The sequence below is a fragment of the Malaclemys terrapin genome, chromosome 4 (assembly GCF_027887155.1).
Source record: "Malaclemys terrapin pileata isolate rMalTer1 chromosome 4, rMalTer1.hap1, whole genome shotgun sequence".
In the NCBI taxonomy this organism is placed as follows: domain Eukaryota; kingdom Metazoa; phylum Chordata; order Testudines; family Emydidae; genus Malaclemys; species Malaclemys terrapin.
In genome coordinates this window covers 35114609-35142437 of record NC_071508.1, presented here as the reverse complement: position 1 = coordinate 35142437, position 27829 = coordinate 35114609, and the positions used below count along the sequence as shown (strand labels likewise).

Here is a 27829-nt window from a genome sequence, read left to right as displayed (position 1 = left end):
AGCCCAGGGGGGTCGGGAGGCTCCAGGAAGGTGTGTAAAGTGCTGGGATGTCAGGATCCCGGACGCACTGTCACCCCTGCACTACGGCAGTGTTCTGCACCCCCAGCTGCTGGCCGAGTTTCTCTGTCCCTTGTCAATAAGGCAGACTCTTGTTTTCACAGCCAGCCGATCGCCCCGTGCCATCACCCTGCCTGCTTCCTGGGCAGGGTAACTCCTCAGCTCACCACCACCCTCTCCAGCCTGCCTTGGGCTTGGAGAGTGAGGAGAAGGGTGAGGGACAACCCTGAACATCCTCCATCCATCTCTCCATCACCAGAGCAAGTGAGTGGCATTAGGGTTCCTCGGGGGCATCCCCTGTCTGTCTGGGGAGAGGCAGAAAAAGGGGGAGAGAATCTCTCCCAAAGGAGATTGGATTTGCAAACAGCCCCCAGGACCCCCTCGCTCTCAGACCGGGAAAGGGCTTCTCCAGAGCCATCTCCAGTGTGTTTGGAAAGGTCCCAGCAATGGGGCTCCCAGCCCTTCTCTTGTGGGAGACTGTTCCCCAGGCTGAGAGTCTGTGAGCTGGGCCAGACCCAGTGAGCTGCTGAGCATGGAAATCAATGGGAACTGAGGGGGCCCTGGCCTTGCTATGCCTAGGGACTTTGAAGTGGGGAATGGTTTCCCAGGAGAAGTCCGGACTCCTGGGTTCAGGGCCGGCTTTAGCAAGTGTGGGGCCCGATTCCTGGGGCGGCACTTCGGATTGCCGGCTGGGGGAGGTGGCCCCACGGGGCTGCCGCGCTCCGGATGGTGCTCTGGCCAGGAATGCAGGACCACGGGGCTTGCCGCGGTCCAGCCGGCGGTCCGGCCGGGGTCGTGGAGCTGCAGGGCTGCTGCGGTCCGGCTGGGGCTGCGGGGCTGGCCGGAGCTGCAGCCAGGGTCGCAGGGCCGTGGGGCAGCCACGCTCTGGACGGAGCTCCAGCCAGGGTCGCGGAGCTGCCATGGTCTGGCCAGAGCTCCAGCCAGAAGAGCGGGACTGCAGGGCTGGCCGCGCTCCACCGGAGCTCCAGCCGGGGTCATGGGGTCACAGGGCTGCCGCGCTCCGGCCTGGGTCGCGGGGCACGGGGCTGCCACGCTCTGCCGGAGCTCCAGCTGGGAGAGTGGGGCCGCGGGGCTGCTGCGCTCCGGCCGGCGCTCTGGCCAGGGGAGCGGGGCCCCCGAAGATGACTGCCGCCGGGGTGAGTGCGCGGGGCCCTCTTATGCGCGGGGCCCGATTCTGGGGAATCGGGCGAATCGGCCTAAAGCCGGCCCTGCCTGGGTTCTGTTCCTTCTCTAGCCTGGGCAGGAGGTGTGGGGGTGTGAGTGTGGTCTGGGGTCGCAGGAGGGAGCTGCTTGTCCAAAGTGACCAGTGTCTTTGTGACTGACCCCAGTGTTCGAAAAGGACGAGACTCCCCAGTTCTTGCAGCCCCAGAGATGACGAGGGGGAGCGTTAGGGGGAGCAGATCATGCAATGAACTCCTGCCAGTGTGTGTAGCTTGCCCTCCCTGCACCCCTGTGAGGGGAGGAGGAGCTGCTCTGGCTGGGGCAGGGATCGGGAGGGACCAAACAGGCTGGTTAGTGAGAGGCTGCCTTGACCCCAGACTCACGCCTACTCCCTGCTGGGTTCCAGGATGGCCAGGCTCCTGAGGATGTTCAGGAAGAAGGCTCTGCAGGTGGCCCCAGAGCCTGAGGGAAGCAGCCACCATCTTCCCCAGGAGCGAAGCAGCCCCTCTGTCCCCGCTGGAGGGGAAGAAGCTCCCGGCCGCGCCAGGAGGTGGAAGCGCCCAGCCTTCTGGCGGAGGAAACCCACTCCCGGCACAGGCGCCGAGGTGGGAGCATCACCTCCCAGGCCAAAATGGAGCTGGGCCAGGCTGCGGCTGGGCAGGCAGGACCCAGCCCAGGGGCGGAACCGGGCAGGATGGCTCTGGGGCTTGTTGTTGTGTGGGCAGCAGCGGCCCCAGGAGCCCAGCCCCAACTTCCAGCACGGAGCATCGCCCTGCTCGGTCAGTGAGGACCTTCCAGCCTCCCCAGGGCAGGAGGTGGAGGATCCCTCTGCCAGCCCCAGCAGCTCGGGCCACTCCCCATCTGACAGCAGCAGCGCCTGCGACTCGGACAGCAGCCTGGCCGACGGACGCTTCTGCTTTGTTCTAGGTGAGGAGCCAGGCTGGGCTCGGGGAGGGGTGAGGAGGGGGCTGTGAACAGCCTGGGCCCAGGCCCTCGAGCAGTGCTATGGGGGCGGGTCTCCAGCCCAGGTGTCTGGCCTGAGCCATGTGAACCCCACGGACACTAGATGCTGCCACTTTGGTCCTTGGTGCTCCATTGGGCGGGGGTGGGGGGAGGCACCTCCAAGGGAGTCCAGGACAGTGGGGAGGGTCTCTTTGCTATGGGCTCCTGAAGGAGTTGGGGGCTGATGCCATCACTGAGAGGGGGGAGTGTGGGGCCCAATCTGCCCTATGTCCCGGAGGTGGGAAGGGGACACATTGTCCCACCATGCCCCTGTCCTTCCCCCGAGTGGCAGCAGGAGTCACCTTGTCCCCTTCTCTCCCTGGTGCAGCGTCCGCCAGGGACTCCGAGGACGACGAGGAGAAAGAAGAACGGGTAAACTTGGTAACAAAGGAGGCTGCTCTCATGAACATCCGAGAGCAGCTCTATGCCCAAGAAAAGGTACAAACGTTCCCCAGCGGTGCTGGAACTGAGATTGTCCTGCTCCTTCCCAGCATCCTGACCCCCTGCAGAAGGTCTTGGCCCTAATGGGGACCTTTCTCCTTCATGATCTGGGACCCCCAAGATGGGGGTGTTTGTCACACACCAGCCGGAGTCTCCTCCCCACACAGGCACTGTCCCAGTTCCTGACCCTGATCGTGGAGGAGTCGTGGGTGATTTGAACAATAGGCAGGTCCCCACTATCCCCCATTCAGGCCCAAGTCCTGCAGCTGGTGTGGCTGGGGCATGGAGGTCCCTAGCTAACTGGCTCTCTCTCCCCTAACCCCACTCCTGGTGGGCGCAGGACGAGGCGCAACAGCTCGTGTTCCTGCACGCCATCTACCCCGTGTGCCTCGCTGCCCAGCAGAGAGGGGACTACACATTGGAGCCACACTGCTCGAAGGCGGTTGTGGCGGAGAGGATTGTGGTGAGTGAGACACGGCGCCCGGCAGCTGGAGGGTGGACAGAGACATGGGAGGGGCAGGGGTCTCCCCGGGCCGAGGGCTGGGGGATGGCTGGTGCTGGAGGGCAGCTGAGGGCAGGGATTGCTGGGGCTGAAGATTGGGGAGAAGAGACGGGAGAACTAGTGGGCAGGAATCGGAGGAGCGGGAGGCAGCTGGGGGGATCCTGCTGGCTGTGTAATCTCCTCCTTGGGGAGTGTCAGTGAGGCCCGAATCTCAGACGCTCCTTTGTCTCCTTTGCGTCTCACAGGAGCTCATTGAGGAGCTTCCTCCTAACTCTCCACCCGGCGCCGTCCTGGCCAACTCCCTCATTGCTGTGGCCAACCTCAGGTACCGAGACCCTCCTGCCCGGTTCCCCTAACCCTGCTCAGGCTCAGGCCCTGGCTGGGAGTCACTGCCCCTCCCACTCCCAGGTCACCTCCCAAGGGTGGCTCCTCTGGCAGTGGTGGCAGGAAGGGTCACTCCCTCTCCTGGCTGCTCTGTTCTTTTCACTCCAGTCACATTGCAATGGCTTTGGGGAGAGGCTGACTCCCAGGATCAGATACCGGAGGGGCAGCAGGGTCCAGGGAACAGGCGCCATTCCTGCCCTGCCACTGTCGGTCTGGGAAACCTTGGCCTTATCATTCCCTGGCTCAGTGCCTCAGTTTCCATTCTCGCCAGCCTCTGCTTATTTCCCTGCAGTTTCACGTCCGTGTTGGTGCCAGTCCCACCCCCGCACTGCACAGTCTAATACCTGCTCCTCTCTCTTGCCAGCACGATGACACCTGCCCTGGAGCCGGAGCTGGAGACCCACCTCCTCCGAGCCACCCTGCACGCAGTCTTCACCCTGGGCACGCAGATGGACACCAACCAAGTCCAGGTAGATCAGCCAGCTGTTATCCTGCCCGAATCCTTGCTAATTGCCTGCAGTGGGATGTGAATGAGAGAGGCCAGGATATGTGTTTGGGGGTCTCACCAGTGCTTCCCAGAGGCCCCTCTTCCCATCCTGTGGCAGGTGTAGCCCCAGTTTCCCTAACTCTGACCCATGGCTCTCCCTTGCTTTGCAGGATCTGCATAGGGACATACCAGACCTTCTGGACGCCGTGCTGGGGAATCTGCTGGCAAAGACCCCAGACACGGACAAGCTCCACTACATCTTGGAGGTGAGCCCGATGAGGGGGTGGGGGAAATTTTACCTTAACTCTTAGATCCATTTTCCAGTCTGTCCTCCTAGCTGGGCCCCCAGTGGCCATCCTTGGTCAGGGCAGTCAGTGCAATGCAGGGTCAGGCCTTTCCTCCTTGAAGGACAGAGGAAGGAGCTGGGACTTCAAGCCAGAGCTCTGCCTGCTTGTGTTGAGCACTAACCACAGGACCCCCGGCTGGCTTGGGGAGTGAGAGTCTGAACCCCTCCTGGGAGATCCAGAAGATGGTCCTCAGAGAAGAGCCACAGCCTCATTCCTAGAGAAATAGGAGGGCCCCAGAGAATCAGCCCTTGTCTCTGATGGGCCCCGAGATTCCTGGGGCGATTGTGCTCAAACTCAGTCCCTTCACCGAGCCAAGGACTTGAGAGCCAGGGAGCGGGGAGGGGTCTGTCTCCTTCCTGGGGAGCTGTTCAGGAATCAGGAGTTCAGGGAGGATGGGACCAGCCCCGACACCGAGCATTGTCCCAATCTAGAGAGACAATGACAAGCTGTGACCTGCAGGATACAAGCATCGTCCTGGGGGCAAGAGTCCCCTTCTAAAGCTCTGCAGTCAATGAATCAGATATTCCACCCCCACCGCATGCAATGTCTCAGCCCCCTTGGGATGGGGGGGGGGGGCATTAGCACTACACATGCACCCCCTCATCAATCCTGAGCTGCCTCCTTTCCCCACAGCACATTAACTATTGGACCATGTCCAGGGTGCCACAAGAGAGAGCCAGGGCCATCAGGAGCAATGCGGCCCTGCTCACGTCCGTCATCTCCCCCCCTGACTTTGACGTAAGTGGCCTCTGAGCCCAGCTTCCTGACTCCAGGCATAGGGGGGCCGGTTCCAACGGGCTGGAGGATCTGCTGCTGCAGAGGCTGTGGGCTAGGAGTGTTCCTCTTGGGCAGGCAGAGTCAGAGCAGAGAATGAGCCTGGCTTAAGTCAAGTTCTTCTTGTCCTGGTTAAGTGGCGACTCTCGCTTGTAAGGAGAGTATGCTTCAGGTTCTTGCCTTCCTGTCATCCTGGAGCAGCTGGGGAAGCAAATCCTCCTGGAGGGCACTGCCCACATCCCTGTTCTCCGGGCTCCCTTGCGGGCAGAGATAACTAAGGATCCAGCTCTAGCTCCTATCCTCTAGCATCTCCTGCAGAGGGGCTGAGGGGAAGGAGAGTCCTGGCCCAGGCAGGGACTGGGAGCTGACAGGAAAATGCTGATGGAGTCTCCTCTCCCTCTCCCTTCCATTAGAACTCAGCCGAATTCCCCAGGATGGGTCACCACGTGGCCCAGCTGGCTCTGTTCGTCGGTGACCCAGACGAGGACATCAGCCGGCAGGCCAGGGAGGGGGTTTACCGGCTCTACCAACTCCTGCTGCGCCAGAGGGGTAAGGAACCCGGCTAGACGAGTGAGACTGGGACCCCAGCCAATTTCTCTCCGAGTGACCCCGGCTGGCGGATCAGTCTCTCTCTATCTCTTTCTGTGTTCTCCACTGTGACGGGTTGGATCACAGAAACCCCCTTGGGAGCTGCCACCCGATGTGCTAAGACTACCCCTGCTTCTGTTTTCCCTGCCAGCTCAGGACTCCAGCACCCTGTCTTGCTGAGCCAGACACTCCCGTCTGGCTCCAGACACAGACCCAGGGTCTGAATCACTTGTCCCAAAGCTGCAAGTTTACCTGAAAACAGCTCGCAGTAGCGCGCTTGTCTTTAGCACTCAGATGCCCAACTCCCAATGGGGTCTAAACCCAGATAAATCCGTTTTACCCTGCATAAAGCTTATGCAGGGCAAATTCATAAATTGTTCGCCCTCTATAACACTGATAGAGAGATATGCACAGTTGTTTGCTCCCCCAGGTATTAATACATACTCTGAGTAAATTACTAAACAAAAAGTGATTTTATTAAATACAGACAGTAGGATTTAAGTGGTTCAAAGTAGTAACAGACAGAACAAAGTAAGTCACCAAGCAAAATAAAATAAAATGCGCAAATCTATGCCTAATCAAACTAAATACAGATAATCTCACCCTCAGAGATGTTTCAGTAAGTTTTTCTCAGACTGGACACCTTCCAGGCCTGGGCACAATTCTTTCCCCTGGTACAGCTCTTGTTGCAGCTCAGGTGGTAGCTAGGGGATTCTTCATGATGGCTTCTCCCCCTCTCTGTTCTCTTCCCCCCCTTTATATATCTTTTGCATAAGGCGGGAACTCTTTGTCTCTCTGGGTTTCCACCCCCCTCACTGGAAAAGCACCAGGTTAAAGATGGATTCCAGTTCAGGTGACATGATCACATGTCACTGCAAGACTTCATTACTCACTTGCCAGCACACACACATACAGGAAGACTCACAGGTAAATACAGCCATCTGCAGACAATGGGAGTCATCAAGATTCCAAACCATCATTAATGGTTCACACTTTACACAATTACAATAGGCCCTCAGAGTTACATTTTATATTTCTAGTTTTAGATACAAGAGTGGTACATTTATACAAATCAGATGATCATACTCAGTAGATTATAAGCTTTGTAATGATACCTTACAAGAGACCTTTTGCATGAAGCATATCCCAGTTACGTTACATTCACTTATTACCGTATTTTCTCTAAAACTATCCCAGTCACATTATATTGACTTGATAATAAGTTTTTATAAAACCATATAGACTGCACAACGTCACATCCACCACCCATGCAGTTCTGTTGGGCTCTGCCCACTGTGCAGCCACCAATGGGATTGGAAGGACACAAGCCCTGCAACCAGAATGACCAATGTGTATGTGTCTCTCTCTTTCCCAGACCTGAACATCCATGAGGTCGAAGACATTTGGTGCTGGGACTGGCACCAGGACAGCAGGCTCCTCGGCTATAAGAACACCGCCAGGGTGGGGGAGGTAAGGACACTCTGCCAGGGCATGGCACAGCTCTGCAGGGCAGGTGGCTGCCTCCTGGAGCCATGCGACGGAGTTGCCGTTCTAGGCCAGGATTTGGAGCCTGGTTCGGGGCAATCTGCTGAAGCCTCACATCTGGTTGGTTTCAGGTTTTTGCCAAATTTTTCTCGGAGGGGCAGAGAAGATTCTTCCTGCAGACAGCGGTGCTGGTCATGCACGACCCCCTTCTGCGTGTCAGCCAGGCTGGGCTGCTCCTTACTTACTCCCTCCTGGGGCAAGCCGAGCAGCTGATGGGGAGCAAGGTGAGCAGCTGCATTAGACTCAGGAGACTGGGGCGGGGCCCAGCCCTCATTCCCATCCTCTGGCCATTCTCCGGCGTGGCAGCAAGGCGACTGGTGGGGAATGAGAGTGAGAGCAGGTGCTCCTGGGAAGGGAGATGAATTCACCTCCATGAGCAGGAGGGAGCCAGCTTGTCCCCGGAGCAGCTCCAGCCCAGCTCTTTAGCAAGGCTAATGAATGACAAGCATTGCCTCAGCACAGACTTCTGTTCTTGGGAAGGGCAGCAGAGTCCTCTACGTGCCCTCTGCGAGCCTCCCCTGTCACCCGCGCCACCACCCAGAGTTGTTCCCGTCACTGGCAGCCTGGGAGGCCAAGGACTGAGGGGTGATGGCGACTGACCAGGCAGTTCTGAGGCACATGGGCGGGGGAAGCTCGTCCTGCTGCCGGCAGGGCTGGACTCGCTCTAGAGAGAACGGGAGGATTCAGTCAGCAGGGGCTGCTGATCTGCCCCATTCACCAGGGCTGCCATCCTGCGGCTTCAGCATCAGTGGCTGGGATGACTTGGGGAAAGGTCTCAAGCTCCCCACATCCCACTTCACTGCTGCCAGAATCCCTCCTGCCCCCCCCGCTAGAGCCCCCTCCCTGCCCAACCTGGGTGGGGGTGGAGGAGAGGGGTCAGAGAACTTGAGCTGTGGATTGGAGGTGGAATAGCTGTCAGGGGCACTGGGTGGGAGGTGGCAGGAGCTCCCCCTACAAGGAGGTTGTTGGCACTGGAGGTCCCTTGAAAGGAAAACAAGACTCCATTCTGGGGGTCAGCAGGGGGACTTCATCCCTCAGAGGTGCGCGGGTGCTGGGTGGAATTGCTGCTGGTCCCAGGTGCCCTTAATTCCCCCTGATTCCACGGAGGCATCTGAGTCTCTGACAGGTCCTCGTTCCCTTGCAGCAGGAGGTCGTCACAGCCAACATAATGAACCAACTTCACATCATCCGGCACTTGCGCCAAGTGCCGGAGGCGCTGCAGGAATTCTGCCTCCAAGGCCACCAGCAACTCCTGCTCCCTCTAAACGGGGAGTGTAGTGAGACTGAGTGGCCTCCCTCCGAGCAGGAGAGCGAGGGCCCCTCTACACGCCCCTTGGATGGCAGAGCCTATATCGCCCCACCCCCCTTGCCTGTTGGCTGGCCACCGGGGCCTCTGGTAGACTCTGTTGCAACTGAGCGGCCTCCCTCCGAGCCGGAGAGCAAGGGCCCCCCTACACGCCCCCTGGAGGGCGGAGTCTATATCGCCCCGCCCCCCTCGCCATAAGGACCGGGGCGTGGGGTCGGAAATATAAAAGGCCGGCCCTTCACCACAGTTGGGGGACAGCCTGCAACAGAGGAGGACACTTGGCCTGTTCTCCAGAGTCCCCTAACCCTAACTCCAGACATGAACGAGGACTGGCCCGGAGTACCCGCTGTGGTTTACCCCAAGGAGCCGGAAGAGGCCTGGGGGCCGCAGGTACCAAACCCCGGGGAGGCAGGAAGTAGCCCAGGGGCAGCCCGGGAGCTGCTGGCTGCAGAGCCCGGCGCGGCTCAGTCGGCGTGTTGCGGCTGGATCCCCACCGACGCAGGGGCAACCAATCCTGCCCCTGCCAGCGCCTTGGGCTGGGATGCGGGGGAGGAGGGTGGGACCGCGTCCCCCTGCCACCCACCCTGGGTGGCTGACCCCCTACACGGTGCAAGGAGGCTCTAGCCCAGGACAAGAACTGTTTGTTGGCTGGCCACCGGGGCCCCGCCCAGGCTAGAGCCAGCCCTATCAAGTCTGTCTGTTTGCTGGATGCCAAGGTTCCACCCAGGCCAAGGCCCACCCTTGAAGTCTGGTTGTTTGTGGGGTGCTTGGGCCCTGCCCAGGCCTAAGCCACCCCCGATACAGTGTGTTGAGGGGCTGACCACTTGAGCGACCTCAGCCCAGCAGCGCCGGCTCTACCATTTTTGCTGCCCCAAGCAAAAAAAAAATACAACAGCGCTCGGACTGCCAAAGTGAGCAAAAAGAAAACCAAAAAACCCCCAACCACTTGGACTGCTGCCACCCGAACTGCCGAAGCAGAAAAAAAACCAACAACAACGCTCGGACTGCCGCCGCTCGAACTGCTGAAGTGCAAAAAACAAAAAAGTCGCCCGGCCTGTGCTGCCCCAAGAATGGACGGAATGCCGCCCCAGGCATGTGCTTCCTCCGCTGGTGCCTGGAGCCAGCCCCGCAGCCCAGGCCACAGCCTGGTTGCGACAGCTGATCGCTGAGGTGGGGTGGCTGCTCCACCCCCATGCAAGAGGGCGCTAGAGTAGGCCAGAGCGGCTGCAGAGGCTGGTAGCCAATCAGAGAAGGGCCAACTGAGAGCCAATCAGGGCCGAGATTAGAGCCAGCCAATCAGGACTAAGCTAGGCCCTATATAAAGGCTGCCCAGGCGAGCAGCAGGCAGTATCCCCCAGACCTTGATGGGAGAAGGTCTGTCTTCAGAGCAGGAGACCAGCATCTCCGAAAGAGCAGTGCTGGGCAAGCTCAAGGGAGCATGCTACAGCTCTGGCCCAAGACCTGCCAGACTGCAGGCCCTGATAGAAAGGGCCTAGAGGGCCCAGAGGAGAAGTGGCCCAGGGACAGTTGGACAAGGGGAGAGCAGGGAGACTGCCACTAGAGGATCCCTGGGTTTGGACCCAGGATAGTTGGTGGGCCTGGGTCCCCCTGTTCCCTCTTGTACTGCACCTGGCCATGTGGTGGCTGAGTCAAACTGCAACCGGGCCTTGAGACAAGGGGCTAGACTTTGGGGGTTTTGGTTGGCCACTGAGGCATGTGCAAGGACTGTTGCTAACCTGCTTCCCCCCTCCCCACTGGAAGGAGATGAGGATGGATTAGGGGGCACTGCTGGAGGGAAGAGGCCTGAAGAAGGACACCGTCAAGCGGCCTAGGCAGATTGTGCCGCATGGAGAGACCAAAATGGTGGAGAAAAGAGACTTCTATTGGAGGGCCTGGGTGGCTCGGCTTGCCGAACAGCAGAGGGAGTTGTTCTGGCTGCTGTGGAGGTCGGCACCCAGACCAAACAAGAGATCCGGCACCGAGGGCGAGAGGCCAGGAACGCTGAACTGCTTTTCCTGTAGGTGACAGGGACACTAAAGAAGGGAGTGTCCCTCCTGGGAGGGAGCAGAGAGGCCCCACCCAGAAAAGGCACCCCCTGTGAGAGTAACAGGGGGGCCCCCAGCTTGTTGGGTCTGTGGGGAGCCAGGGCACCTGAAGAGAGAGTGCCCCTACAGGACTCCCAAGGCCCGGGCCAGCCCAGAAGGAACGGCTAGGGCCCAAACAAGCGGGAGTAGGGATGTGTCGGGGGAAGACCCAGAAAGTGCTTCCACTGCCACCAACGGGGACATCTAAAGAGGCACTGCCCCCTGAGGCAGAAAGGGGGAGTGTCTGAGACAAGGGCTCGGTCAGAGACTAGCCACAGAGAAGAGGTGGTGAAGACGGAGGCCCCTAGAGAGAAAGGAGCTGGGGCAGAGAGGCCCCACTGAAATGAGGGAACCCACATAGGAGCCAAGAGGGCCCATGTGGGAACCCAAACAGAAGTAGGAACCCATGTAGGACCAGGGCGTTCAACAGTGGGAACCCAGACCCTACAGCTGGGAAGCAGCTGGCTCCAGACTTTGGAAGGCCTGCGAGAGGAAAGGGATGCCCTGCAGGCCCCACTACGAAGGAAGCTGGGGTGATAGGGACCCTTTCCTCCCCTCCCCCATGAGCATTTTTTAAGGGGGAGGATTTGTGGTGGGACGGCTGCCCCACCCCCATGTGAGAGGGAACTAGAGTAGGCCAGAATGGCTGTGCAAGCCGTCGGCCAATCAGGGAAGGGCCTACTGAGAGCCAATCAGGGCCAAGATTAGAGCCAGCCAATCAGGGCTAGGCTAGGCCCTATATAATGGCTGCCCAGGAGAGCAGCAGGTAGTGTCCCCCAGAATTTCATGGGGGAAGGTCTGTCTCCAGAGCAGGAGACCAGCATCTCAGGCTGGGTAGTACTGCATCTGGCCATCCGATGGCCGAGACAAATTGTAACCGGCCCTTGAGACAAGGGGCTAGACTTTGGGGGTTGCAGTTGGCCACCGAGGCAGGTGCAAGGACTGTTGCTAACCCCCGCCCCTGGAATGGGGTGAGGATGGACTAGTGGGCACTGCTGGAGGGACAGTGGCCTGCAGGGCAGTGTCAAGCGGTGAGCAACGTGGCTCCAGATGCCAACGGAGGACAAGAGACGGATGGGACGCTGCCAGCAGAGGGCGTTCCCCATGGACTGAGCTAATTCCCAGAGCGACCAGCTGGTGAGTCCCAACCCTGTCAAAACCGCCCAACCCTATTGTGGGCCCACTGCTACCCTGCAGACTCTGGTCAGGACCAGACTGGGCCAGCTGGAGTGGCCTCCCTCTGATTGGGAGAGCGAGAAGGGGAAATGGAGCCCCCTGGCACTCACAGAAACTCTCTCCCCTCTCTGTGGAGCAGGGTTCTTCCCTCTGCCCCCCAAATTCCTTCATATGGGGCAGGACCTCTTTCCCTTGCACCCACTCCCCTCCGCCCTTTCCTTGGTCTACCCACCCTCATTCCCGCTGCGCCCAGGCAGAGCTCTCCCTGCCCCATATGGTGCAGAAAAGCCCTTGTGTCAGGGCCACAGCCCCACTGGAGCTCGGAAAGCTCCACTTTTGAGGAGGTGGGGGTGGGACAGAGGCTCAGGGCTAGCTTCACCTCCTGCCCTTTATTCTCCCCTTGGCCCTTCTATGGGGTCTCTGGGTGTGACAGGAATAGGAGCCTCTTTCCAGCTGTCTTTCAGGCCCTGGGATCTGGCACAGCCTCCCAGACGGGCGCTTCTTGTAGCTGAGCCACGTCAGGGAGCAGTGGGGACAGGTCACCTCATCCCAGCAATGCCGGCTCTCAAAGAGGCTTAGATGGAAGACCCCAGTCCCTCATTGAGGTAAGAGCCATTTACTTCTTGGGGCGTGTGGGTCTCTTGGGGGAGAAATGGCATCCCCGATGCATAGCCTGTCTGGGAGCTTTCCCTGTCCCTGGATCCCAGCCCTGGTACAGAGCCCTATTTCTCATCATGATATCCTCATTTTATTCTCAGAGGCCGTGTCCAGGATCCTGGAGACTGTTTCCTGCTGCAGGAGGCTTGAGCGGGGAGAGATCACTCACTGTCACGACCCAGGGGTCTCCAACCCGGGTCTGCAGGGTTCATGGGAGCAGCCACACTCCAACCCTCCACCTGGAAGCCTGCTGAAAATTGCTTACCTCGGACCCATGAAGTTCAGCCCCAGTTTGAGGCTCCACTCCTGAGGTCCTATTGGAGGAGTCCCAGGAAAGCTCACTGGCCCCCTGGCCCTGCGTAAGACAGCAGCAGGAACACGAAGCTGACTGAACACCAGGCCTGCTCCCGGTTCTGGACCGTGCGCTGCCTGGTTCTGCTGCCGCTCCCCTGGCTTGATTTCCTGAGTTGTGGTGGTGATAGCACGTTTGTCTTTTGCTGCTGATCTTCCAGTATCCTGACCTGGCTGACTCTCCACTCATGTCATGTGAGTGTGTACTCTGGCTCTGACCAGTAGGTCTGGCTGCCCTTGACCCAGCCATGACATTGACTTTGGTACAATTTCTCCATTGCCCCTTTCTGATCTCCAGCAAGATACACCAGTCCCTTGGCTCCCAAAGTCCCAGTTGCCCGCTATTCAAGGGCTGAAGGGTAGTGCTTGTATCGCCCCACCCCAGCTGCTTTTCCTAGGGGAATCTCCCTAGAGCAGAGGAGAAATCTACTCTTTTCTTAGGATCAGTCCCACCCTGGCCTCAGCTCGGCTACTTTGTTTACCTGGGGTCAGGCACCACTTTTGAAGCCCTTAGCGTCGGGGTGGAGGTGGGAGCAGAGGCTGAAGCTCCAGCAGTTTCCACCAAAGAACACCCCCTGTCTTTCTATGGTCTGGCTAGGGCTCCCCATCCATCCTGGAGCTGAACACCAGATGGGAGGTGATGGATTGTCCTTGGTGGGCCATGTTCTTTTGTGTGATGAGAGGGCCAGGAGCAGATGCACCATGCCTGGGCAGGACCGGGCTAAACAGCCTGTAATGCTAGGTGAGTCAAACCAGGGCCACAATACAGACCCCCTGGGCATCCATGGGGACTGAATCTGGGCCCTTCACTACGAAGAGCACAACTGGTTCCAACTTGAGTCATGACGCTGGTGACCCCTGCCAGCCCCTCTGAGGTGGGTCAGTATTATCCCTGTTCGCTGGGGCATAGGGATAGAAAGCAACTGGCTGCAAGGTCACACACAACGTCCCTGACAGAGGCAGGAAGGAAGCGTGGGACTGATACCAGTCCAGCTCCAACCGCTAGACTCCACCCATTTCCAAAGTCCGAGAACCCAGGAGCCCTGACTCTGACACTAGGCCTTAAATGACCAGACCAACCTCCCTCCCACTCAGGAAGCCATAGAAGGGACCATCTGCTGAGCTCCCCTTGCAATGGTCTCTGACAGTGGCATTGCCTAGTGGGTGCCAAGTGCCTGAGCAGGGAACTGCTTGAGAGCCTCCTAGAGACTCACAGGTGTTTGACTGTGACCCTCAGGGAGCCGTGGCAAGAGACTCTCCGGCTCTAACAAAGGGTTTCTGTTTTCCTAGAGAGTCAGCCCGTGAGGCCAGTTTGCAGAATGTGGAAGAGCCCTTTGGCGAGGCGTTGGAGGATTCACCATGAAGGTGGCAGCAGCAGCACCTTGGGGTCTGCCTGGGGTCCCTATGGGCCAAGCCTCAACTCCTGCCAATCCAGGCTAATCTCCCCCTGCTTTCAGCAGCTCTTGGCTTTAGCTGCTGGGCCTGTGAGCCTAGACCAGGGGTCTCAAACTCAAATGACCACGAGGGCCGGCTGAGGACTAGTTCATTGGCCCGAGGGCCGCATCACTGACACCCCCCCTCCCGTCGCTGCCCCCAGTCCTGCCCCCAGAGGGGGCAGGAGGAGTGTGGCAGGGGCTCAGGGTGGGAGTTGAGGTGCAGGGGTCTCAGGGCAGGGAGAGGTGAGGTAGGGAGTCAGGGTGCAGTAGGGGGCTCTGGGCAGGGGGTTGGGGTACAGGGTGCAGGAGGGAGTGTGGTGTGTGGCAGAGGGTTGGGGTTCAGATGGGGCTCAGGGCAGGGGGTGGGGGATGCAGAAGGGGGCTCAGGATAGGAAGTTGGGGTGCAGGAAGGATGTAGGATGTGGCAGGAGGTTGAGGGCAGGGAGTTGGGGTGCAGCAGGGGGTTGAGGTGCAGGCAGGGGGCTCAGGGCAGGGAGTTGGAGGGGTGAGGTAGGGGGTTGGGGTGCAGGCAGGGGGCTCACGGCAGGGGGTTGGGGTGCAGGATGGCATTGGCCTGTGGCCCGGAGCCGCTTACCTAGAGAAATAGCCCCGCAGGCTGCGTGTTGGAGACCCCCTGGCCTAGACAGAGCACTCAGGTATTTCCATCAGCCTGCTCAATGGCAAATGCAGCCACCCAAAGAAGTGAAGAAGAATGGAAGGGAAAGAGTAAAGCTGGACCATCCGCTGAGCTGCTGCACTCAAGTGAGCAGAGCTGGGGAGAGAAGAGGGAGAACTCGAAGGTGGCTGGTGGCAGTAGGGAGGAGAAGCACTTTGGGAGCCAGGAGAGGAGAAATAAATAGTTAATAAGAAATGCTGCCGGCTTTTTCTTGTGTGTTGAAGGGTTGAAAAGGGGTCTCTTTACTAGCAGGCTAAACTTTAAAATAGCTGTGTGTGATTGGGGTGGGGGGGGGTGTCTATAAAGGTAAGAGGTCACTCTAGGGGCTTGAAGTCCCAGCTTGTGGGGCTATTGCCTCCTGATCTCAACCCAGCAACTCCCTCAGGTGGTAGCAGTATTGAGTGCTTGTCCTCCTTTTCTGGACTAGCCACCAGAAAAAGGACACGATACATGTGGCCAAGGAAAGAGCGAGGCAGTGTTGCCTGTTAACATGGCTCTTGTGGGGGAGCACGGCAGGTTACTTTGGACTAGGTAGGAGCCACATGTCTCCAAACCTGCACCTCCCGAGGCTCCAGAGACTTCGCTCCTGATCCCAGAGCGTCCTCAGAGTCCTACAGTGCCAGATGGAATCTGGCCTCTCCCCCCACCTCAGCAGTCCAGAAAAAGTTATTTGTAGACATGTTCTGTGTCCTCTCCTGCCACACTCCCCTGTTGGCGACTAATGCAGTCACAGAGTCCAGGCTCAGCTATTAGGAAACGCTATTTTACTAGGAGGGTGGTGAAGCACTGGAATGGGTTCCTTAGGGAGGTGGTGGAACCTCCATCCTCGGAGGTTTTTAAGGTCAGGCCTGAAAAAGCCCTGGCTGGGATGAGTTAGTTGGTGTTGGTCCTGCTTTGAGCAGGGGATTGGACTAAATGACCTCCTGAGGTCTCTTCCAACCCTGATATTCTATGATGTCTGTCCCTCTTTTATACTCTTTCAGTTGCTAGAAAGATGGTTGCTGTGTCATGGGGATCAGGCAAGCCCATTGGTCAGGCAGTACCCCACTGACTAAGTGCCCTCTCCAAGGAGTCTCCCAGAGAGTGGATTCTTCCTGATGGGCCATCAACATCTTTCTGGCCCTCCTTTGTTTCTACTGTAAAGCTGGCTGTGGGCGTCTCCCAACCTCACAACATATTTCAGAAACGCACAGAGAGCATAACTTCCCATACAATGACAGCACCTCCAATCCAACAGGTTATTAATGTTCGACAGATCCAGACATTTTACATACCACCTCACAAGGCATGCATAATACAAAACATCTCATAATCATATCACAGTGGTGGATACTGTGTGCTACTGAGGGATACAGGGTTCCAGAGTGTCAGTGTATCATGGCCAATGGCAGTAAAAGCCCATAGGAGATGCTCTCCTGGAACAGCCTTTGGTGACAGCAAAGTCCCCACTGAGAACTTCAGTGCGACTCTGCAGCTGTTACCCACCTGTCCCACCCTAGCATCAGCTGCAACTCAGTGCTTTTTGAGTGACTTCATGCTGGCTGCATGCCTAGACAGCAGATAAAATCTGCTAAATCTTTTCTTTCCCAGAAAGAGCCATTCCCATGTTTCTTTCGATTTCCACCCACGTCAGACAGGAAACAAATCCAGTGCAGAGTGGAGGGTGTCACGGCCGTGATGCACTCTGAGAAAACCCAACAGCATTCACAGCTGGCTGTGTAACTTTTCATTGTCTGATCACTGACTTCCTGCCTCCTAGCCTGAGATCCAAAGTGAAGATGTGGGGTGTTGAGAAGTGGCTTGCCATTAGTAGGGTTCAGAGTTAGCACTACATTGAGATGGACTGAGGCCAGCTTGCCCCTCTCTGATAGCTGTTATGTGAGGCCCCCTACAGACTCAGGCAGAAGTTAGTTTGTTCTAGAACAGCCTTCTAAGAGGAGCAGTGAGGGCGAAAAACCTAACTGGCGTCAAGACTGAGCTTGATAAGTTTATGGAGGGGATTGGATGACGAGACTGCCTACCATGCCATGGTAGACAATCTGTAACTGCTAGCAGCAAAAATCTCCAACAGGCGGTGATGGGACACTAGATAGGGAGGGCTCTGAGTTACTATAGAGAATTCTTTCTCAAGTGTCTGGCTGCTGGGTCTCCCCCACAAGCTCAGGGTCTAACTGATCGCCATATTTGGGACTAGGAAGGAATTTCCCCCAGGTCAGATTGGCAGAGACCTGAGGGGAGAGGTCGCCCTCCTCTGCAGCACGCGGCACAGGTCACTTGCAGGTTTAAACTAGTGTCAATGGTGGATTCTCTGTAACTTGAAGTCCTTAAACCACGACTGGAGGACTTCAGTAACTCAGCCAGAGGTTCGGGGTCTATTACAGCAGTGGGTGGTGAGGTTCTGTGGCCTTCAATGTACAGGAGGTCAGACTAGATGACCTTCTGACCTTAACGTCTATGAGTCTTATTGAGTGGTTCACCCTTAATCTAAAGAACCAAAACCTGGGAAATACCAGACAGGAGACCATCAAACAGGAGTAAAAAGCAGTAAAAAGCCTCAGCAAAGAGCTCCAGGATACATAGCAGGGCTCATGTGGATGTGAGTTCCAAAGACAAAAGGACCCATTCATAAGATCACGTTATCTGAAGAAGCCACCCCAGAGACAGCTGCATCTCAGCGCTGGACGAGCCATCCCCATGTAGTGTTGCTGTGCTGCTGTTCCTCAGCTGTTCCACCCCAGAGGTGACTGCATCTCAGCCCCAGGTGACCATTACCCAGCAGTGGAAAGAGTTCAATATTTGCTAAGGGTTTTTGTTTTCAGTTCTAAGAAATGCCTCATTTCTGAGAAGAGGCAGTTGGGGATGTCATTTCTGGACGGAGAGGCAGGGGTAACATCCAGAAATTCACTAGGGACTGTATCTCTGGCCAAGCTGTCTGGCCCCCCAAGTTGATCACAGTTCCTGGCACTTTCGGTGCCTTTTAAAGCATGTGCACTTCCAGACCCTGCTGCTCCAAAGAGCCCGTGGGGGGATCTGGGGAATGAAGATTCTCTGCACCCTCCAGTCTCTGTCACTTGCTTTTCCAGCCTGGCCCCACCTCTCCGGGCCTCTCTGTGCTCCCCTCCCACACGCACTCTGCCTCCCACCTCCTCGCACTACAATGTGAGAGCAGAGCCGCCCCACCCACCTTCAAACTCCCGCCAGCTGGGCTGCTGGAAGGATAAGACACAGGGAGTTATGCTTTTGTTTCTCAGACAAAATTTTGCCTGCACGGAGAGAAGCAGAGATTTGGCCGGGTAAGAGCAGGAGGCGGAGGGCATGTGGAGCCCATCCCCCCGCAAGGAGCAGGATTGTCCCCCCCCACTCTATCCCCCTCCCCCGCCAAGGGGCAGGATCGTCCCCTGTGCTCTATTCCCCCAGGTTGCAGGGTTGTCCCCCGCAGTCTATTCCCCACCCATGGGGCAGGATCGTCCCTGCTTGTTCCCCATGTTTCACCCTCCCTAACTGTGCTAGGGCATTGCCAAGTCACATGATAAGTCCTGGCTCTCTGTGGGGCGGAAATTCCCTGCAGCTGGGGGTCGGGGGGTGGGACAGGGGCAGTTCGGACCTTGCCCTCTGTCCAGCAGAAAGATAGGCTCAGACAGCGGCTAATCTACCCCCAATGCTGGGTCTGGCTCATGGCGTGATTTGAAACACTGTCAAACTCTGACCAGTTCAACCAGCTAAAACCCGGGCAAACCTTTGGGCCTGTGGAATCACCCAGAACAGTGGCTTGTCTTGCGTTAGCCGCGATCGGGACATTTACAGGCACAAGCTAATCTATGGAAGGAGAGCCGGCCCCTCAGATGTTCACCCCCCCACACACACACAAAAACGAGGGGTTCTATATATTTGCTTGCCGGTCTTTGGAGCCGCTTTTCCAGCCCTTGCCACTGGAGGGAGAAGCTGGAAAAGGGGCTCCAAAGACCAGCAAGCAAATATATAGAACCCCTCTTTTTTAGGGGGCTGGCTCTTTCCGTGGGTTATTTTGTGCCTGTGATGCGCACTGCTTTGCCTTATCACAGCACAGCAATCCCATGGCTCCAGCAGCTGGGGATTGCAGGAAAACCCCAACTGCCCTGTGAATCTGGCAACTTTTTGGTGGATGAAATCCTGATAGATTTCGTCCAAAGAGGGAGGGAAACAAAATTCCCATCTTCTATCTTGATGGGGGGGAAGGGAGTGTCCACTTAGGATGAAAAAATGAATTGGGCTGGCCCTGGTGCTTGCTCAGGAGACATCACTGATGGTAGGACAGATAGAGCCGGTCCCCTTTGGGGCCCATCATGGCTGGGAGGGATCCCAGGGTGGGAAACTGGGGAGTCTCCAGCAGAAAAAGAGGAGACTTTGGTGCTCCAGGACCAGAGCCCAGCGTTAGGGGAATGGGGTTGGGCCAGGGCATGTTCTTTCCCTTTTCTGTGCCTCAGTTTACCCCACCCAATGCCCAGGGCTCTGTGGGGATGAGAGGGCGAATTTGCTCTCACGCCAGCTGGAGGAAAGCTCGGCCAGTCAGCACCCAGCTCACTGCATGATGGGAAGGAAGCTATTTCCTTGTTAGGCGCTGAGTGTGGCCTTTCCTAAGGCCGAGCTCGGTGCCTCCCGGACTCGGGCTCCAGGAGCTCCTGTGTCTCCCCAGCTGCCCTCGGCAGCGAGTCTGACTGAGATCAAACTCCTCTCAGAGGCTTGTGCCCCTGCCGGGCGTGGCACTGCCAGTGATTAACCCGTGGCACATGGTGTCTGCCAGGCTGTAGGCAGCAGAGAAAAGTCCAGTGTCACCAACAGCCCCAGCGCTAGGGTAGGCTGGGCACAAGCCAACAACACGCGCTGTGATACAGCCAAAAAGCATCGGCCATGCTCCCAGCCCGGTGGGGGGTGGAGGGTGGGTGTCTCTCCAGGGATGCAGAGACGCTGACAGAGTGTAGGGGGCCATGGGGGATAATCAGCTGGACGTGAGCCCCCGTGCGACAGTGTGGCCAAAGGCGCTAAGGATGCCCAAACAGGGGAATCGCGTGTAGGAGCAGAGAGGTCAGTTTACCTCTGGATTTTGTGCTGGTGCGACCGCTGCTGGGATCCTGTGTCCAGTTCCGGAGCAGTCCAAGAAGGATGTGAATATATTGGAGAGGGGGCAGAGGGGGGCCAAGCGAATGGTTAAAGGATTACAAAACGTGGCCTGGAGTGATAGACCCCAGGAGCTCAAGCTGTTTAGTTTAGCAAAGAGAAGCTCCCACCTCCCGGGGTGACTTGACTCCAGTCTAAAAGCACCTACGCGGGGATCAAATATTTAATAATGGGCTCTTCAGGCTAGCAGAGAAAGCTCTAACGTGACCACATGGCTGGAAGTTGAAGCTGGACACATTCAGCCTGGAAAGAAGATATCCGTGTTTACCAGGGAGGGGAATTAACCATGGGAACAATGTACCAAGGAGTGCGGTGGATTCTCCCTCGAGGTGGGATGTGTTTCTAAGAGATCTGCTCTCGTTCAAACAGGAATTAACTGGGGGCAGTTCTCTGGCCTGTTATCCAGGAGCTCAGCCTTGGTCCCTCCTGGCCTGGGAATCTACCAATCTCCGCCATGACTTCTTGGAATCCGTCTACTCTCTCTGGTGCTGCCCGGTGGACAGGGACACAAAGTGGGCAGGTAAACTGAGTCACACAGCTTGTTCACAGAAATATTCCCATGTTCTCTCACTCCTCCCCAGACTCCTGCTGCCAGGAAGGGGCACACCTGGGCTAGAGATCAGCCGTCCTCCAGCAGAGCCCTACTGCTCCGGGTGCCAGGTCCTGACCCAGTAGGTTCCCCCCACTCAGCGGGTCTAGAGAGATGGATCAACTCAGGGAGGACGTCCCCTGCTCCATCTGCCTGGATGTCTTGGACGACCCCGTCTCCATCGAGTGCAGCCACAACTTCTGCCAGGGCTGCCTCGTGGCTCACTGGCGCGGGGTCTCGGCCCAGGGCTACCAGTGCCCCGAGTGCCGGACTCCCTGCTCCAGGGACAGGATGACCCCAGACACGCGGCTGAGAGCCCTGGTGAAGAAAATCACAGAGCCCCTGCGGGAAGAGATGGAGCTGGTGAGACCAGACAGTCTGAATCAGGGGAAAGGGGCGCATGCTCTCACAGGCCCCAGGGCGGGGACTGGCTGAATCAGGGGGTGGGGAATGGGACACGGGGCCTTTCCTCTCTAGGGGGCGCAACTTCTGATTTGGAGGGCAGGGGACTGGATGGCTCACGGGGGGTGGAAATGGCTCAAGAGGATCTGATCTGAGGGGCAGGGACTAGTTGGTTCAGGGGATGGGAATGGGGCACGGGGCTCTCATCCAGAAGCAGGGACTGGCTGGCTCTGGGATGGGGTCTGAACTCTGACCTTGCTCTGTCCCTGCAGCAGGGGCCGGGGGCTCAGCCAGAGCCAGGGCGCCCGGTGCAGCTGGTTCGTCTGGATGACAAAGGCAGCCTGATCCTGTACGAGGAGGCCCTGAGCCTCTGCCTGGAGCAGGGTGGGGTGAGGGACGCCCCCGTCTGCCTGGTGTCCATCATCGGGGAGCAGCGCCGGGGAAAATCCTTCCTGATGAACTGCCTGCTGCGCCGGCTCCAGAGCCTGGTGAGTGGGGACAGGAGCCCCAGCTATGGCCCCATCGCCTGAACCAGAGATCCCACCCACCCCAGACAGGGCCCTGCCCCTTGCAACACAAACCCCACCCACCTCGGCAAGGGCCCCCTCCCCCTCCACGACTGGCCATGCACCTTACAGCAAAGGTCCCCTCTCCCCAGGCAGGGCCCTCCCGCTGTACCAGGCCCAGGGCAGAGCAACTGAGGCCCCACCCTGCAGCCATGGCCCCTCCCCGTGCACCAGAGGCCCCACCCTCTGGTTGTGGCCCCTCCCCCTGCAGCACAGGCCCCACCCTCCAGCCATGGCCCCTCCCCATGTACCACTGGTCCCATCCTCCAGCTGTAACCCCACCCCCAGACCCTTAGAACTCCACCTCCTCCCCCAGTGTCCCACCATCCTGCCCCCTGAGAATGCCAGACCCAATCCCCGTTCCCTTCTGACCTTGCCCTGGTCACCCCCTACAGGAGGCTGTGGATGCGTCATGGATGGGCCGAGAGGACGAAGCCCTGGGGGGGTTTGAGTGTCGCAATGGGACAGCGACCGTGACGAGGGGCGTGTGGATGTGGGACCAGCCCCTCTGGGTCCAAGCCCAGGGGAGGAGGGTGAGTGGGGCAGGGAAGCAGGCAGGGGAATGGGGGATGGGGCAGTAGGGGAGGGGAAAGAGAGTGGTGTGGGGGGAAGATTCTAAGGGGAGCAGGGGACTGGAGTAGTGGGGGGGAGGGGAATGGGGGAGTCTGGAGGGGGCAAAGTCATGTGCAGGGGCAGGGAGACGGGAGGGGCTGGAGGAGGGGGGAAAGAAATGGGCAGATGGGGATAAGGTCCCAGCCCTGTAGTTCCCTACAGACTCCCTGGACCTGCAGCGCCGTATGGAGACCAGCATCAAGCTCTCCGTGTTGGGCATATTGCTCAGCTCCTACTGGGTGGGGGAGCCGTGCTGCGGGGGACGGGACTGAGGGGGCCAGCAGGGGGGCTGTGCTGCGGTGGGGTGAGGTTTGGGGTTGGCAGGGGGGCTCACCTTTTCTTATTATTATTTTCCAGATCTTTAACATTTCCAGTACGTTTAAGCAGACTGAGGCAGATTATTTGGAAGTGGGTGGGGCAGAGGATACACACAGCTCTACTGACACGGACCTGCCAGCCAGGTCTCTGCTGGGGGGGACCCAAGACCCTGGGTGATGTAGGGATTGGAGGGGGGCAGTCTAGAGGCTGTTATTGATGTTTAGAAAGTCCCAGAGATCTTGCCCCAGGCTGGGATTCGAGCAATGAGTCTGAACAGTAATACGTGAGCAGTAATTAATCAAATATTAGTGACTGTCATATTTCTGGTTCTTTATCATTACCTGGTGGCTATTTGTCATTAACCGTTTAGCTCTGGTTCTCACTGCTGAGTGCTGGACTTGCTGGGGGACTGGTGGAGAAGAGACTTTTGTGTCCCGGTTCACTCCCGTAAGTGATCTGAAATGCGCCTGCAGATTCAGGTTTCCGGGAGGGTCAGGTAGCCTTGTGGTAGCTTTGGTGACCCAGAGCTGAGGTGGGTGGAACCAGGGCTGACGAGGGGGGGGAACCGGTACAAATTACCGGGACCTGATGGTCCGAAAGGGGGCCCGGGGCCCAGCGGTCCAGAAGGGGGTCTGGAGCCCAGCTTCCCCCCCCCCCTCGTCGGCCCTGTTTAGCCGGTCCGCCCTTGCTGGGGGGCCCGAACCCGCTCTCGGTGGCCCTGGCACCGTGCCACCATGGAGCAAGGGGTAGCCCAGATACAGGTGCCCCCAGAAATCAGCATTTCTCACAGAACGTGCCCTTCCAGAATGTCGTGCTCAGCCAAGCCAGGGCCAGCAGAGTTAAGGGAAATGCCCGCCCAACCGTACCTCGGCCTTCTTGGGCTGGTGCTCCAATATACCTGTGGCACCCAGCCCTGCTCTCTGCCTGTGCCCCATATGGGGCAGGAGCCACCTGCACATGCCCTGCACCCAGACACTGAGTCTGGATGGGAAGGAGCCAGCCCTGGGAACCCTGCATCGCTCTGCGTTAGTTAAGGGTTTGTGATGGGAAAAATGTTCCATTGGAATCTTCCCAACCAGCCCTAACCCTAAACCTATGTCCCACCCCCAGCCCCACCTCTGTGTGTGCTTCATTCCCCCTCCCCCCGTGCCAGGGGTCTATGTGCCCCCCATTCTCCCTGCTCAGCACCCAAAAGTCCCTGCTACCTTCCTTGCCCAGAGTGATTGGCTCATTGGCTGCTGATGCTACTCACCAGATCTAAATGGAAATTGGGCTTTCCCGTTTTCCAATTTCCCCCGCCCCCAATCAGTAGCGTTCTTTCAACTGTTGCCCAGCGTGTCCCCTGAAATTTGGGAATTGATCAGATGTGGTCTCAAAAAGTGATCACGATACAGACAGACAAAGAGAAATGCCATCTGGTTGTCTTTTAGGCCTTTTACTTCACTTAGCCAATTAACTAACTTGTATAATTGGTTATTTTATATTCATTAATAGCTGCCAGTTATTGATTATTTGTGAGTCACTACTGGCTATTAGCTGTTTGTTATTTCGTACCCACCATTAGTTGTCAGTTGATTTCATAGTGACCATGTGGGGAGATGGAAAATAAAAGTTTTGTTGAAAAATGGAAAGCTGACAAAATCAGAATGTTTTCATGCCAATTTCCACTTTCAAAGAACAGCCAAATGTTAGCATTTCTTGGGTTTCTCTCTGCATGTTTTTGGGTTCCACTCATTGTTTCTCAGGTTTCGATCTATGATTTTCAGCCTTTGGTTTTCAGTTCTCATTCATTGTGTTTTGGTCCATGCTTGTCAGTTTTGTGGCTTTAGTTATCACCACTCCCATTTCATTTATTGGGTTTCATTCTTTGATTGTCAGATTTTGATCTCACTGGTTTGAGGGGAGCGGTTCATTATTGGTTTTCTGCTTTTTGTTTATTGGTTACAAGATTTCAGTGTTTGTTTACAGAGCTTCATTTATTAGTGTCTCTCTACTGATTACCGGCTTTTAATTTTTCTTTATATATTTGGAGTGTTTAAACTTTTTTTTCATTTCTGCTGTTCACTTATTGCTTCTTTATACTATTGGTTTCTGTCTTTGACTATTCATTTTCTAACTTTGACTTGGTTTTGTGACCTTGATCTGGTTTTCATCCTTCAATTATTGGTTTTCTGTTTTGGCTATTGGTTTTCTGATTTTCATTACTACTTTTCTGGCTTTGATGATTGGACTTCTGCATTCAGTTATTGCTTTTCTGATATTGATTACTGGTTTTCTGTCTTTCACTTTGGGGTACAGTATTTTGACTTTGATATCTCGTTTTCTGACTTGCATTGCTGGTTTTGACTCTTTGACTACTGGTTTTCTTATTTCAAATACTTATATTTTATTGTTGGCTTTCAGACGTTAATTCCCGATAACTTGCTTTGATTACTGTTTTTCTGACTTTGATAAATACTGGTTTTCTATTTTTGACCATTGGTTTTCTGGCATTAATTATTAGTGTGTTGCTTTTGTTAAGTGATTGTGTGATTTATTTCACTGCTTTTCTGGTTTCAGTCATTGGTTTTCTGATTCCAATGACTAGTTTTCTTCTTTTCATTATTTCTTTTTGGTCTCCAATTATTGGCTTGATGAGTTTGATTTTTGGCTTTCTGTGTCTTCTGTGACTGCTTTTCTAGAACCAACTATTGGGTTTTCTGAATTCAGTTATTGCTTTTATATCTTTGATTACTGGTGTTGAGTTATTGTTGTTTGAAATTATGTTTTCTCTCTTCATTTTATCAATTTTTCTCTCTTCAATGATCAGTTTCCACTGAATGTTGTCTGGGATCCCTTTAGTTTCAGTGGCATTTATTTCACTCATTTATTTTGCATTGCCAATCTTGATTGGTCACATGTGCGGGGATGGTTTGTTCAAGATGGAAAAATGTTGCCCTCTCTCTCTCTCTCTTTCTGCATCTCAGATGTTCATTCAGGTTGCAAAGGAAGTTGGAGGGACCTGCAATCTGGCCCCAATCCAGGTGGGTCCTTGTTTCCCATCACCCCCCATATGAGGATATAATGCTTGTTCCACCCCCCACCAGTCCTGTTATCCCACCTGATTCTTACTATTCCTATTTACTGTCTCTATTGCCAGAGCACCTCAGAGCCCCCGTCCTAGACCCAGACCCCATTGTGCCAGATGCTGGACAAACCCCAAAGAAACAGCCAGTCCATTGTTCTCCCTCCACGCCCACGTCATGCCCAGGGTCTCAGTGTCCGTGGCTGGGTTGGACAACAGCCTCCAGCTCTGGTCTCCTCTCTGTGCCCCCAGCCCCAGTGTGACCCTTCCCCTGTGCTCTCTGTTGCAGCGCCTGGACCTGTTGGTGCGAGATTGGCAGCTCTCTGGAGCCTACGGCGCGGACGTGGGGCAGAAGTATCTTGGAGAAATCACACAGGTAATGATCAGATACCACGTGTGTTCATGGAAACAGCAAACTTTGGAGCGGAGCTGACTGTTTCCACAGCGGGTCTGATTCCCTGCTGACGGCCACAAATGTTGCTTTGACTCCCGCAGGACCTGGAGGTCTCTGCTGAGCAGCCCCTGGTGTTGGAAGCCCTGAGGGCAAGCGGCACCCGGTGCTATCTATTGCCCCACCCTGGCACTCAGTTCACCGGGAGCAGGGTAGGGACGCCAGATGGTAAGAGACCCTCATCTTCTCCCCTCTCACCCCCTGCACTGCCCCCACCCTCTTCCCTGCCCCCATCCCCACCCTCTCTCCTCTGCTGCCCCTTTCTTCCCCTCTTGCACTTCCCCCACCCCAAAATCCCAGTGCCCAGCTCACCCCCCTTGACTTAGAATTGATTCTACTGCCCACTGCACAGAGGCACTTGCTGGGTCACAGCATCTGTGTGGGAGGGGAGAGGGACATGGGGGGGTCACTGCTGGGGTCCTGGTCTGCTAGGGGAACGCTGCTGGTGTCCCCCTTTTGGGTCTTCATGGGTCCCCTGGCACCACACAGTGGAGACTGCTGTCTCCCCACTGCAGCCTCTCCTTGCCCCCTCATGCCTCTCCCCCATTTTCCCCCAGGCAGTGGGGTGGGGGGCGTTAAGCAACTGTTGCCCAGAGATGGAATCTCATTTCCTGTGGCACAAACTAGCCCACCCAATTGCATTTAACGTGTGTCCTACCCTGGACACCTGGATCCCTCCTGGATGCCTGGGTCCTTTTCCCCTCTGCAGACATAGACGAGGATTTCCGGCAGTGCCTGTGTGAGTACGTCACCAGTGTGGTGCGCTCAGCAGGGACACACGTCCGGACGGACCGAGCCGGGCAGGTGCTGACGGGGGCTCAGCTGGCTGCCAGGATCAAGGTGGGAGAGTGGGGGCTGTTAAAGGTGGGGGCTGGATTGGAGACAGCAAAATGGGCCGCAAGGCGGGGACAGGGATTCAATACAGGGTGCCATTCTGCAGGGAGCGGGACAGGGTGCTCAGTAGGGGGCGCTGGGCTGCAGGGAGCGGGAAGGGGCTCAGCGGGGGGAAAGGGGCTGAGCTGTCCCTGATCCCAATTCCCCCAGGCGTTATTCCCTGCAGGGCATCTCCCGATATTGGAAGACCCAACGCTACAACTTCTCCTCACCCATGAAGGTACCAGGTCACCCCTTCCTCCGCCTCTCTCTTTCCAGCCTGGATTTGGGGCGGGGGCTGGTTCTATTGACCTCAACCCCAGGTCCTCCTGACATTGGCCAATCACACTAGCCCAGAAGGGGGCACCACAACAGCTCCACCAAATGTCCTGATCGAGGACTCCTAGCACCCAAGAGATAAGGGGACCTGCAGGAAGCCCTGCCAGAGAACCAGCCCCTCCACTGGGGTGGCAGCAACGTGGTCATGGCTGTGGGGTCGAGGTGCTGCCCTCTGGCTCTATTGACATGTGGGGGGTTGGGGACCAGTTCAGAGGTGATAGCGAGGAGCAGGTCCTGTACGAATGTGGGGAAGGTGATGACTGTGGGGGGGCTCCCAGTTCAGAGATGGGCCCATCCCATCCGCACCCCCAACCCCGTTCCCTCTCCCCACACAGATGGCTGAGGCGTTTGCAGTGATGAGACAGGAGTTAAACAGGAGAGCAGTAGAAGCCACCAAGAGGGAATATGACCAATTTGTGCAGGAGCTGGTGAGTGCAGAGGGGCTGCGGATTGGGAGTGAGGGGCA

General features: G+C 56.8%; 1 pseudogene; it reads left to right on the top strand.

Moving 5' to 3' along the window:
* Positions 1–20852: 20852 nt before the first annotated feature.
* Positions 20853–27115, top strand: LOC128836098 (RING finger protein 112-like; annotated as a pseudogene).
* Positions 27116–27829: the final 714 nt, after the last annotated feature.